This window comes from Megascapheus bottae, chromosome 21, assembly GCF_031878675.1.
Source record: "Megascapheus bottae isolate mThoBot1 chromosome 21, mThoBot2.hap1, whole genome shotgun sequence".
In the NCBI taxonomy this organism is placed as follows: Eukaryota; Metazoa; Chordata; class Mammalia; order Rodentia; family Geomyidae; genus Megascapheus; species Megascapheus bottae.
Window position 1 is genome coordinate 36,115,722 of NC_143529.1, and position 12,746 is coordinate 36,128,467.

Genomic DNA, 12,746 nt, shown 5'->3' on the forward strand with positions numbered 1-12,746 from the left:
AGGAGAGTGAAATTCTTGATCTGTTTTTGGCTTTGCCCACTGCAGTGGCACATGGTCACAGAAGTCACAGAAGCCAGGGGACGTGGATGCAGAGCTGTGTGATGTGGCTCCAGCTGTGAAAGGGTGGAAGGCTTCTCCAGGTGCCAGGTCTCTTGGGCTCAGCCCTTTCTTCTCCTGGTATGATATTTTCACAGGGATCCCAATTCGTTTTCTCATTGTAACAACCGAGTGTCTCACTGTCAATAAATGTACTAAGTGGAGAGTTCAGGACTAAATGAGACGTTTCAAACTTTCAAGGTGGATTATATATATATATATATATATATATATATATATATATATATTTGCTACTTCAGAAATCAGTGACGAGGGAGAGTGGAAACTTAGAGGGAAAGTGTGCATGTTTCTGAGCTGCAGGTTGGTAATTTACTGAGAATATAATGGTTTATTAGGATATCATTAAAGGTAAAAAATAAATAAAAGCAAGAAATAAAAAGACAGACTAAAGAAAGAGCATAACACACCGAGTCAGGGCTAGGAGTATGTTTTATGACTGGGGTTTGGCCTCTTTTGATTGGCTGTCTGTCTCTTTTCTTTGGCCCCATCGCTTGGCTCTTTCCATGGTTGGAACATCGAGTGGACTTGGCTTTCATTCTTCATTTCATTATTCACTGGCATTTTTCTATCAGCCCTGTCTCCTTAAAAGGGGTGGTGGGTGGATGAAAAGAGCGAATGGGGTTCTTGGACAGGAAAACAAGCCACCCAGGCCTCTTAGTCACTTTGCCATGTGACCTGGTCTGAAATCCACATGTTTCTGTCCATCAGAGGAGCCTTCTTGCACCCAGGAAAATAAACTTCCTACAGTGTGCCCCCACCCCAATTTTAGCCCTTGATTGTCAAATTCTCCACTAGAAGAGAATTCCTAATACTTTTTACAAAGCGGAAGAAACTAGAGTCAATGGGCCCTGATCTCCAAAACCAGGTCACACAGTTCTTAACTGCAAGGCGTGGGGCAAGTGACATCTAGAAAACAAGGCCCTGAGCCCCCTCAGGCATCAGTGGAGTGGTTCAAATACAGTGGCGGGGGTAAGGCCCAGGGAAGTTAAAGCTGTGGGGTTTTTTTTGTTGTTGTTGTTTTTTTAATTCCCATTTAGTTATTTGGATGCATTGTTTGCCTGCTGTGCTTTTTGGAGTATGAAAAGATGTTCAAGTGCAATGCCTCTTTTTTTCCAGTCTGTCATGGCGCTGGAATTCAGGGCCTCCTTGGTGCTGCCCCTGAGCCTTTTTTGCTCAAGGCTACCACTTTAAGCATCAGGGGTTTTCCTTCCCTGGCTGGCTTTGAACAGCAGTCCTGAGATCTCAGCCCCCTGAGGAGCCAGGATTAGCGGCATGAGCCACTGGTACCTGGCATGTCTTTTTTTTTTTTTAATTAGCTTATTGCTCTGTTGATGAACAATCACTATAGAAAAATGCCAGAAACACAATTACATTTTTTTATTCAGCTTATTGCTCTGTTTATGAACAATCACTACAGAAAAATGCCAGAAACACAGTGTTCTGGATAAAATGAATGCAAATGCTGCCTTCTGTCTTCTCAGCATTATTTCTTCTCCTTATTTATGAATTATGCATTCCCTTAACATCAAACAAATGCCCAGCAGCACTACTTCTCTCACCTTGGGGGGTCAGCGGGAACATCTCCATTATGCATTTATGCATCTGTTGATGTATGCATAGTGTAGGCAAACTGCTAGGGTGTGTGTGTGTGTGTGTGTGTATGCACGTGGCATCTTTCCCAAAGGCACATGGGAGCCCAGGACAGCCTTTATCTCTGGGTGGATAGGAAGGGGAGGCGGGCGCTTCCTCTTCACCCTGCGTCCTTCCGCAACTCTGGAATTTGCTACCATGAGTGTAGCAGACATTTTTCCAACGTAAATTTCCTAAAGTCAAAGTCTTGAGATAGCTGTTTAAACTCACGTCCTCTTAGGTTACCATTATCAGCCAGCAACCACGGAACACATGTTTAAAGAGCAAACTTCATTTGCATCCAAAGTCAGAAACTAGTTATTAACGGTTTGTGTTCCTAAGTCAGCAAGCAGTTAATATAAATAACAGAGCCACAAACACTTCACAGTAATGTGACTCCCTGCCTCAAAGAAAGATGTGGAGGTGTTCTCTCAGGTAAGAGTGGGGGTGGGTGCAAGGAAGGTGAGTGGAGGTGCCCAGGTGGAAACAAGCCCCAGTCAGACACTACGGGAACCAGGCTGACATGGCAGCCAGAAAGACATGCATACTTGCATGCATGCAATCTTGAGACATGTATACATGGTCTGGTCCCTCACTCCTGTCATCCCCGTTAGGCAGGAAGCAGAGGCAAAAGGATTTAGGACTGAAGGTAGGAAGCATGAGACCCTATCTGAACAATAAATCTAAAGCAAAAAACTCGGGATGCATGTTTCAAGTGGTGAACCACTTGCCTAGAAACCAAGGCCCCCGGTGTTATCTTCAAGAGATAATCTACCAACATTAAACGGCACTTACGAGTAATTTATGTCTGGGAAAGGACTATACTATAATAATGATGCGTATTCCATAATTAACATCTTCACTAATTAGCTAGCAATCTTGCTAGGACCTGTAGTGAACAGAGCTGCAACACAGCACAGGACACGAGTTTGTGGATGCATACGTGTGTAATATGTAGTCATAGATGTGTGCATGTGTTCTGTGGGATGTGCAAGGGTGTGTGCATGGATGTTGCAGGGTGCATGTGGGCAAATGTGCACACAATCTCGAGTATGCGCTGCCACATATGTGATATATATACACACGTGCATGTGTGTATCTGTGTTATGTGCATGTGGGTCTGCGTGCAAGGTGTGAGCATGTGTGTGCCTGCGATGTATGTGTGCAAATGAATATATGATGTGTTCTGTGGTGTTTGCATGTCTGCTTATCCATGTGCATATGTGTTGTGCTGTGTACCTACACATATGGGCACGTATATGTAACCAGGCAGAAAGGCCTCTGATCACCACTGATGACCGCAGAAGGTGTTTCCCAAGGGAGAAAGGCTGAGGTGCTGTGCACGGTGGGAGGATCAGAGCGGGGGGGGGGCGGGAGGATCAAGTCACACCCTCACCTAGGAGCTTGACTCCATCGCCCAGAGGAGGGAATGCTGGCTGGACCACACCTCCAGGGAGGCCCCAGCAAACCCTGGCTACCATGGCAACTGCCATGCCCTCCCAAAGGAGGCTCCCATCACCCGGGGCTCAAGTTCCTGCACTGGCCTCATGTCCGTCTCCCTTGGTCCCAGCTGTGCTGTCCACATAGCCTGCAGAGGATTTCTTTAGGCTCTCCTGGATTCCTCACCTGTCAGAGCCTCCTGCTTTCCTCAGACAAAAGTTCTTCCCACGTCTCTCAAACCCTGTGCCTCTGACTCCTCTTTGTGCCTCCATCACGTACAAACTCAGCGTTTCTGTGGAATCTCTCTGTGTTACTACCCCATCTTCCATATGAGGAGTTCATGTTCTCACAAGTTTAGAGGATGATAGAATGGAAATATCCCCCTAAGCCTTGCTGACTTTCTTCTTTCTCATACCACAACCATCTGGAAACAATGACACCAACAGCAGTGGGGATAACTACTGAAAAGACCAGAAATGACCCCGGTCACCTCCACAGTCAGCTCACACAGCCCTGGAGTGCCTCCTCCCCCTGACTTTAGCTCTTGTCCTATATGTTTTCATTGCTTATGCACTAGCAGCCCTATGACTGCCACCTATTTTTTTCTTTTTGGAAGTATCGTAGTTTGAACCCAGGGCTCCCTGCTTGCTAGACAAGTGTTCTACAACAGAGCCACGCCACCAGCTCTTTTCTGTACTGGTTGTTTAAGAAATAGGGTCTCACTACAAACCAGTATTTCAGATTTCTCTTTGTAGTTGGGATGACAGATCCATGCCTGGCTTCTTCCAAAAGTCATTTTTTAAACAATAGTTCGGTTAGGAAGGTGTCATGATAACTGCATTCTCTAAGTTGTGTTGGTGGTAATTTTTTTGTGCCCTTTTATACTTGGCAACTAGTTTCCTGGGATGTAAAATCTATGCCTTCACTTCTTCAAGTATATTAGATGTGTCACTCCATTTTCTTTGAGCATAAAGCAATGCAGAGAAAAAGTCTAATGACAATGACTTCTCTTTCCTTTTTATTTGCTTTTTAAGTCAGGGGTTCTTCTTGCCTGCTTAGTCAAGGTTATTTTTTTCTCTCTTTTTCTTTGAAGTCCATTAATTTTATTAGAATGTCTGGGTGTCCGTTGTTCTGCTTCAGTGGTTACAGGCTTGAGACAGATGGCAGGCACCCATCTCTCCCTGGGGTACTGGAATAGGAGGGGAGCACTTTTATGTCTCTGTAAAGTACTATGAAGGCACAGACCGTCTCTCTGGTAAGCACCCCTCTAAATGTTCTTGTTTTCTTTAAGCATGCTGAAATGTTGGAGATGGGGAAAATTTGGCTCCCTAGTTGACAGTTCGTAGACTCATTCCTGGGGCTCTCGCTGCCTTGAGTAAAGGAATATTAGCTGAGCATGTCTTTGTGCCAACACCAGCCGCTTTGAATGGTTCATAAATGCACTGAAGAAATAATACGTACAAGGCACAACACTGGCTCCTATAGAAACCAGTTTACATGTAACTTTTTGCCCTTTTCCACCTCAGTCAAACATTAGATGATCCTACATCCATTTGTACCCAGGCCAGATACAGATCTCCTAGTAATCCAATAGGAGATCTGTGATCAGGACAAACACAGTCCTTCATTGATGTAAAGAACTGCAATGGTTGGCCAAGTACAAGCTGGTATGCACGTGAGGAGCCTTCTCTGACTGGTCCTTTGGTGCTTCATTTAGAGGGGACTGTTCTGACTGATGCAGACCCTTGGGGAGTTGAGCAATCTGCAAGGGTGAGAAAGACTCCATTTCCAAAATAACAAAAAGCCTGGCTGGAGATGTGTCTGAAGTGGTAGTCAAGCAATACAAGGCTCTGAGTTCAAACCCCAGTACCAGGGGGAAGAAACAAGTTCCTGGATCATCACAAACCACTAACAACCAAAGAGCTTCAGCTTTAGCTCACCCAGAGCAGATCTTTTGTCATGGCAGCCATGCAGAAAGTGAGAAACCCACGGTGTGGCATGAGACTTCCACTCCTCCAATGAATGCCTATTTGTTGATATCCAAGAGTTGCTTTTCTTTCTTTAGCTGAAGTAAAGTTTATTTCAAACACAGCATGCCTACAGACTTGACAGATTTCATTGCATCTAGATTCATATGTTAATTGGCCTTGAAAAGATTTCAAGAATGCATAGAGAATAGCAGTGTTTTATTGTTGGAGAGAAAAGCTATCATAACAATTTTTTAAAAATATCAAATTAATGATTAAGTAAATTAACAGACTGGTAGAATTCCAGAAATAGCCGAGAAACAGATGGAGTCCTCCTTGGAGCTCAGCACCTTTGCATTGCAATTACATCCACAGATGCAGAGCTGAGCTTGGCAGCCTGTGGAACGCTGGCCCTCTTCTCTCCGGCCCATGCCACCCCTGGAAGGAGTTGTTTAAATGTGCAGCTGCAGTCCTGCCCTCTGGGAAGTGAAATTTCCCGCTGGTGGGGCCATGGGAACTGCATGTTTTATGACCTTTCCAGGGATGCCTGGGCTTCACCAGACCAAGAAATCTCCCCCTCCATGTGCAGGGAGCACCACTGAACACTAGGTTCTAGGAGGCCACGTGCCTGACTGGTGTGGTCACAGCACAACACAGAGAATGACCTAAATACAGCTTTTCTTGGCTTCCAGCTCAGTGCAGCTGAGGGGGTCTTCTCTGGCTCTGGCTCAGGCTCTGGCTATGAATTCTCAAAACAGAGCCTTTTATTTATCTACACAGAGTGGTGGGTGGGTGGATGGATGGATGGGAGGATGAACAGAGGCATGGACAGATAGATGGATGATGGATGGATGGGTGAGTGGGTGGAAAGATGGCTGGAAGGATGGATGGAAGGATGAAAGGATGAATAAAATTACCTGGCATTCCAATATTGAAAGCATCAAGAGGTAGGTACTTTTTTAGTATGTATTTTTTTTTGTCAGCTGTGGGGCTTGAACTCTGGGCCTGGAGGCTGTCCCTGAGCTCTTCAGCTCAAGGCCACTGTTCTACCCCTTGAGCCACAGTGCCACTTCCAGCTTTGTAGTGGTTAATTAGAGATAAGAGTCTCAGATCTGGGCTGGGAGTTTGGCCTAGTGGTTAAAGTGCTTGCCTAGCATGCATGAAGACCCGGGTTCAATTCCTTGGTACCACATACATAGAAAAAAGCCGGAAGTGGTGCTGAGGCTCAAGTGGTAGAGCTCTAGCCTTGAGAAAGTCCAAGGACAATGCTCAGGCCCTGAGCTTAAGCCCAGGACTGGCAAAAAAAAAAAAGTCTCAGATCTTTTTGTGCCTGGGCTGGCTTTGAACCAATCTTCAGATCTCAGCCTCCTGAGTAGCAAGGATTACAGGTGTGAGCCACTGAGCCCAGCTAGGCCTTTTTTTGTTTTGTTTTTGGTTTTTGGTTTTTGTTTTTTTTTTTGTCTTACCTGTTCAGTTGAAAATACTCAAATGTATTTTTGTTTTAGTTCTAGTCACTTATAGATATTTGAAGATTAAAGGTAAAGGTTTTTAAGGTTTTGAATATATTAGTAATAAAAGTTGACCTCATGGTTGCTAGCTTTTTTGGGCAACAAATTTTAAATAAATTTTAACTTAGAAAATAACATTTTCTACTAGAAAGACTAGCCTATTGCTTTGAAAAGTAGCTTTCCATTAACTATATATGACAGAATATGACTATTCGGTAATTGTTATTAGGGTCCTTTTATATATTACTACAATTATAATCTTGGTTCATAAAGAATTTTAAGGGAAATTAAATCCAAGCCAGGTTCTCAACCCCTACGCCGCACCTCCATCTCTTACAATTCCTTTGATCTTTGACATCATGACTCTTCATTCCTTTCTATAATTCTCTTCTTTCTTTGAATGCTTGCTAAAGACCCCTATTTTAAGTAATGGTAAGAGACCCATTCCTCTACTTGAAGATTGGAAATCAATAGGAAATGTTATTATTTTATAGGATGATAAAATTTAGTGACTGCCTTAAATGTATATTTTATATATATATGTGTTAATCATGGAAAATATCAACTGTACAACAGATTCTTCAATGTATCAAACAAATGAACCCCACAGGATTTTCATGAAGGATCACTGATTAACGTGTCCTATGCCATATAAAAACTGGAGAACCCTACGGCCTATTAAAAACTAGCAGGTAACAGGAACTTACTTGTCTCTCTTCTTACTCTTATCTGACAGTGATGGATTATTTCCTGATAGCAATTCCAGTCTCACAGCTGTAGCAGATGTGCGCGGTGACGCTTCTCAAGCCGGCCCAGTCGAGGGCAGGTGTGAGAAGCACAGAGATGGAGGAGAAAGGCCTCCCAGGCTGTGCTACTCACTGGCAAGCGCCCCTCTCCTCCTCCGTCCTTTCTTTTATTCCCCACATTCTCCAGCAAACTCTAACCCCTCTCTACCACACTTAGCCCTCTGCAGATGCCCCGGAGCTTGCCTATTTACAACAGCACAAATAGAACCTTCCGGAAAGTTCTGGATTGGTCTTCAACAAGATCCATTTTTACAAACTATACTTCTGTCCCACCAACTGGGGCTGTGTTTGTGGACACTGGTGATTCACAATAGCGTCTCTAATTGTGTTTATCCTTCCAATTCAAAGTAAAAATGAAACACACTCATTACGTCGTCTCTGTATCCTCATGAGTCATGGTATAACAAAATTAAAAGGCAGACTGCTACAGAATGGGGAGCGGGCAGGCATCACAGAACTAGATGGTATATTAGACCTTTTCTTCACTCCTCTTTTAACTAAAATGAAGCCATTTGTATTAGAATGTAATTTACAGCTAGCATTTTCACCCTGGTTCCTCTGTTCTTGGTAGAGGTGCTTCTGGCTTCAGCTCCTGTCTGAACGAGGAAGGAAATTCTCAAGCAAAGTCTTTGTCCTCACTGAATCTGCTGGGTCTTTGGTAACTTGCATCACCTTCAAGACTCAGAATCCTCTACTGTGCTCTCAAGGTCAGCACCACTCCAGCCCCTAGCCTAGCACCACGCCACAGGTGTGGCTTCAGAGGTGGCCCGGGTGTCTTCAACTCGACATGGGCTGGGGTCAAAGGTGAATATTCCAGAGGCATGGCCTAAGTATCCTTCTAAGAAAACCTGAACGTTCTTTTAAGAGATTCTTAACCATGCTGACTATATTTGTTATCCTAACATTCAGGAGACTAAGACAGGGGGATGTTTTTTATTAACATATGAAACCCTGAAATAGTAGGTTTGTTTTTCTCCTTTGAACCAGTTAATTAGGTAAGTCATTTCCTTCCTTCTTTCCCTTTCTTCCTCCCTCTCTCCCTCCCTCCCTCCTTCCTTCCTTCCTTCTTTTCCTCCTTCCTTCCCCCTTCTTCCTGCCTTCACTAATGGAGTTTGAACTCACCCTCTCTCTTATTTTTCCTGCTCCCACACCTCTCCTTCTAGTGTTCTACTTCTTAAATGAAGTCTCACAGACTTGTCTACCCGGGCCTGCTTCCAACCGTGATCCTCAGACCTCAGCTTCAGCCTCTTCAGGAGCTAGGATTGGAAGTGTGAGCCGCGTGGTGCAGATCTGGTTTGTTTGTTTGAAGATCCTGTCTCCCTAAGTTGCCCAGCCTGGCTTTAAAGTGCCAGGCTGGGCCCGTTCCCCCACCTCAGCCTCCTGCACGGCTGGAACTGACAGGCTCAGGACCACACACAGCTTGGACTTCGGGGTTTTCTTTTGGTAGGTCCATAGATGTTGAACTAAGGCTTCCTTTTGGTCTCCCCACTTTTGAAAGCCCCTGGTCAACTCTCATCTTTACAGCCATCCCCAAATCAAAGGCAGACATTTCCCAAGATGCTTTGCCGGAGACCGATACCCTACAACTCATGGACGACTTTGGTTACCTCTTGACAGTCTTAAGTCAGATGCTGTTTCCTTCTGTCTTCACTTTTACCCTCCTTCCCTTCTCACTGACCTCTGCCCCCTTAAAGAAGAGCCTGTGAGGGAGCGTAGGGTCACGACAGGGACAAGCACAGGAGCTGGGGAAGGGATCCCCCCCCCACTCTGCAGGGCTCTCAGTAGAGAATTGAGCTACCCCGGAGGTTCTCCAGCTCTAGCAGTCTGCCCTCTCCTTCCTTCCCACAGCCTCCTAGGGCCCTGGCCAGCTGCAGCTGCTCAGAGCACAGTCAAGCTTTGTGGAAACTAGAGAATGAGTGAGTCAAAGCCCGGGGAATTAGAGTGAGTGTGCTAATGGGATCTACACAAAGCTTTGTGGAAATCTGCCAAATCCCTTGGACTCCACAGTCCCCCACCAGGCTGCCTGGAACTCCAATTCCCTGCTCCAAAAGGCAGCTCCCACCAGCTCCGACAGCAGGTGAGCAGAGCCCCCACACTACCCAGCCCTCACAAGGAGCCCCCACACTCCACTCTGACAGCCAGGAAAAGCCAGGTCTAGAACCCAGCAGGCACCCAGCTTACTCTGCTAGTAGTGTCCCTGGACCCAGGCCTGCTCGTGCCTGCCTGCCCACAGCCTGGCATCCCCTTCCTCCTGGAAAGGGGTCTCTGTGCCAGGCATCACCCTCTTGGCCTGACTGTAGGTGGTCTAGAATGGGATGGTGGAGGAACATTTTGGGTGGTGAGGGGAGGTAGTCTGGGATGTCACACATCCTACAATGCACAGCCAGGCCCCACACAAAGAACCACCCAGTCTGAATGTGCATCTTGCTAGGGCACAGGAACCCTGCCTTACAAGGTCCTGCAGTAAGGAAGCCCCGAACTATGGTGTCCTAAGGGAGCCAAAAACCATTGCTAACAAGCAAGGCGAAAAGGCAGTGCAGGCTGCTCTTGCTAATGATGTGCTCATGTATTGACGAGTGTTTACTGAGTGCCAGCTGCCTGCCAAGAACGCTCGAAGGCTGAGGCTTTCATGGTGAACCAGACCAGTAAGTTGTGAAGGGGAACGGAAGGGAAAGACAGGAGAAAAACAAACTGCTAGAAAAAGAAATATGCCAGACACTGATTAGAGCCATTTAGAAAACTTCCAGTGGCGAGAGGGGAAGGGAAAGGGGTGTGGGCTCTGCTTTGATCAGATGGTCACCGTTGGCCCCCTGCAGAGGTGACATGTGTGCAGAGGTCTGAACCCCAGGAAGGAGGGAGCCTAGGTCTGGTCAGGAGACACTGCTATGAGGAGACCAGAGCGCTGCAGAGACTGCCTGGCGGCAAGGGGCACCCAGTGTCTGAAGAACTCAGAAGCCCATTGTGGAAAGGAGGAAGGGAGAAGGAAGATGGGGACCCAGTGTGGGACAGAGAGGGCTTCTGGGGTGGAACCCCAAAATGGCCAGAGATCTTCCAGAAGTGAGGACTGGTACTTAGAGCACGCTGTCCCTCACAGCTTAGAAGTTAATAACCCCACTGCGTCTTGACGGTGAACTTGAGCCTCTAGAAGGTGACAGTTGCTCACTCCACCAGCCTGTGGGTGACCCCGTCCGCGGTCAGCATGGCCATCCCAGCTGCGGGTTTGGCTTGGACAGTGCTGGAGTGAGGAATGAGGAGGGCAGGGAGAAGGGCCATGATGCTCAGAGTAGACCTGCTGGAGGAGGGGCGGGCCGGGGCACGGGGTGCTGAGACAAATAGGTCCAGGTGGGGGGAGAAGGGCTGGGGTCCAGGGCTCCTCCGTCTCAGTTACACCCTCAACTCTATTTCCTGGGGACACCAGCAGGCTGCTGGGCTCAGTCACCCAACTGCAGAGCCAAGAAAGTGTGCTGCAGAGACCACCAGGGGCCCGTCACCGTTTTATGCCTCACTGTTGGGGTACTTTCCCCATTCCATGGGGACACTGGTGTGGCTTCAGGATCTACTCTGAAATGTCAACAAATGCATTGCTGTGGTGGGATGGGGTTAGCAAAGAGACTCACATTTCCTGGAGACTTGCAGACGGAATGACTGGAAAGCATCTGGCATGTCTACAGGAAGACCTCCCATCTGTGCGGCAGCCTTGACCATGACGGTGGCTGGGGTCCTGCAGAGACAGAATGGTTCCACCCCATCTGTGTGCGAGGTGCCATCTGTCCTCCCACAGGTGACTTCCTGGACGACAGAGTTGGGGGATTCTAACCCATGCTTCCCGAATTGTTCACGGAGGACGATAGCTCTTGGTCCTGCTTCAAAGACAAACCACCGAGAGGCAGGGAAGCACGAGGGGAAGGAAGGAAGAGAGCATTCTTCATCTGCCTGCGCCCTGGGAGATCTGTGCTCAGCGAAGCCAGTCGTCCTCCTGCAATGACATCCCCAACATCCCTCCCAGAAGAACGCCATCTCCCTGTGCAGCGGGAACTGCAATCCATGCCTGGAGAGGTACAATTAGCCCACCTAGATCGGGTCATTTGCCTTTGAGCTGGCAAGGTTCCATTTCCAGCATAGGGGAGGGTCCTGAACAACACAGAGAGTTCATTTAAATGGCCATCAGTAGAAGGGAGATCAATTTACCACTGCTTACCACATAGAGCAAGAGTCCAGAGCATTAGTCTCAAATGCAGACCACAGCTCAACCCCCCCCCCCCCAGGTGAATGCCCAAAGCATAAATGACTCTTTCTTGGTTCCCAACCAATGCCAAGTTTTTGCTGACATAATCTACTTATTTAAAAAATGGAGTCTCAGAGCCGGGAGTTTGGCCTAGTGGTAGAGTGCCTGCCTAGCATGCACGAAGACCTGGATTCGATTCCTCGGTACCACATACATAGAAAAAAGCTGGAAGTGGTGCTGAGGCTCAAGTGGTAGAGCTCTAGCCTTGAGAAAGTCCAAGGACAGTGCTCAGGCCCTGAGCTCAAGCCCAGGACTGGCAAAAAAAAAAATGGAATCTCATTACAATACTTTAAATATCTATTTTATCTAACAAATGCAACTATAAACTCAGTCGTCTGCAAAACAAACCTATGAAGTCCTTCTGCTGTTGGCCTCAGGCTCCACCGCCACCTGTAAATAAATGAAAAAGCAGGTGTGGAGCAGAGCAGAAGAGGCTAAGAGAGAAGAAAGGGGAAAAAGAAGAGAGAGGGGAGGAGAGGAGGAAAAGGAGATGAGAGAAAAGAAAAGAGAAGAGAAGAAACAATGAGAGAAGTCCCTTTCATACACACATGCAGGAAGCCTTGCTGGGGTTCCTGGCTCCTTCCCCCCAATCCTGGCTCCACTTTGCTTCTACATCCCTCAACTCCTTAAGCACGGCACTCTCCCTTCAAGGCTTCCTCTGCTCAGAAAGTTACCCTGCGGCCTAACAAAAACCATGTCTCTATTTTTGGAGTAAGTTACTGCTCATAGCTCTCAGAACAAACAGACCTGTTTGATCTTGGGAAAATTGTATCTCTCTGAAGATGGGAAGTGGCTAGACCGTATCTGATAGATGGGAATAATTAACTACAAGGATACGCTGCAATAACTTACGCATTAGAGGACAGACTCCTTTTTAATTCTGAGACCTCTGACCAGTATCAAGAGTAGATTACATGTGTCCCTTAGGGGAAAGATATGCTATCAAAAGACTATTTGAGTTGGATGAGCTGGCATGTGCCTGATTTAAGAAAGT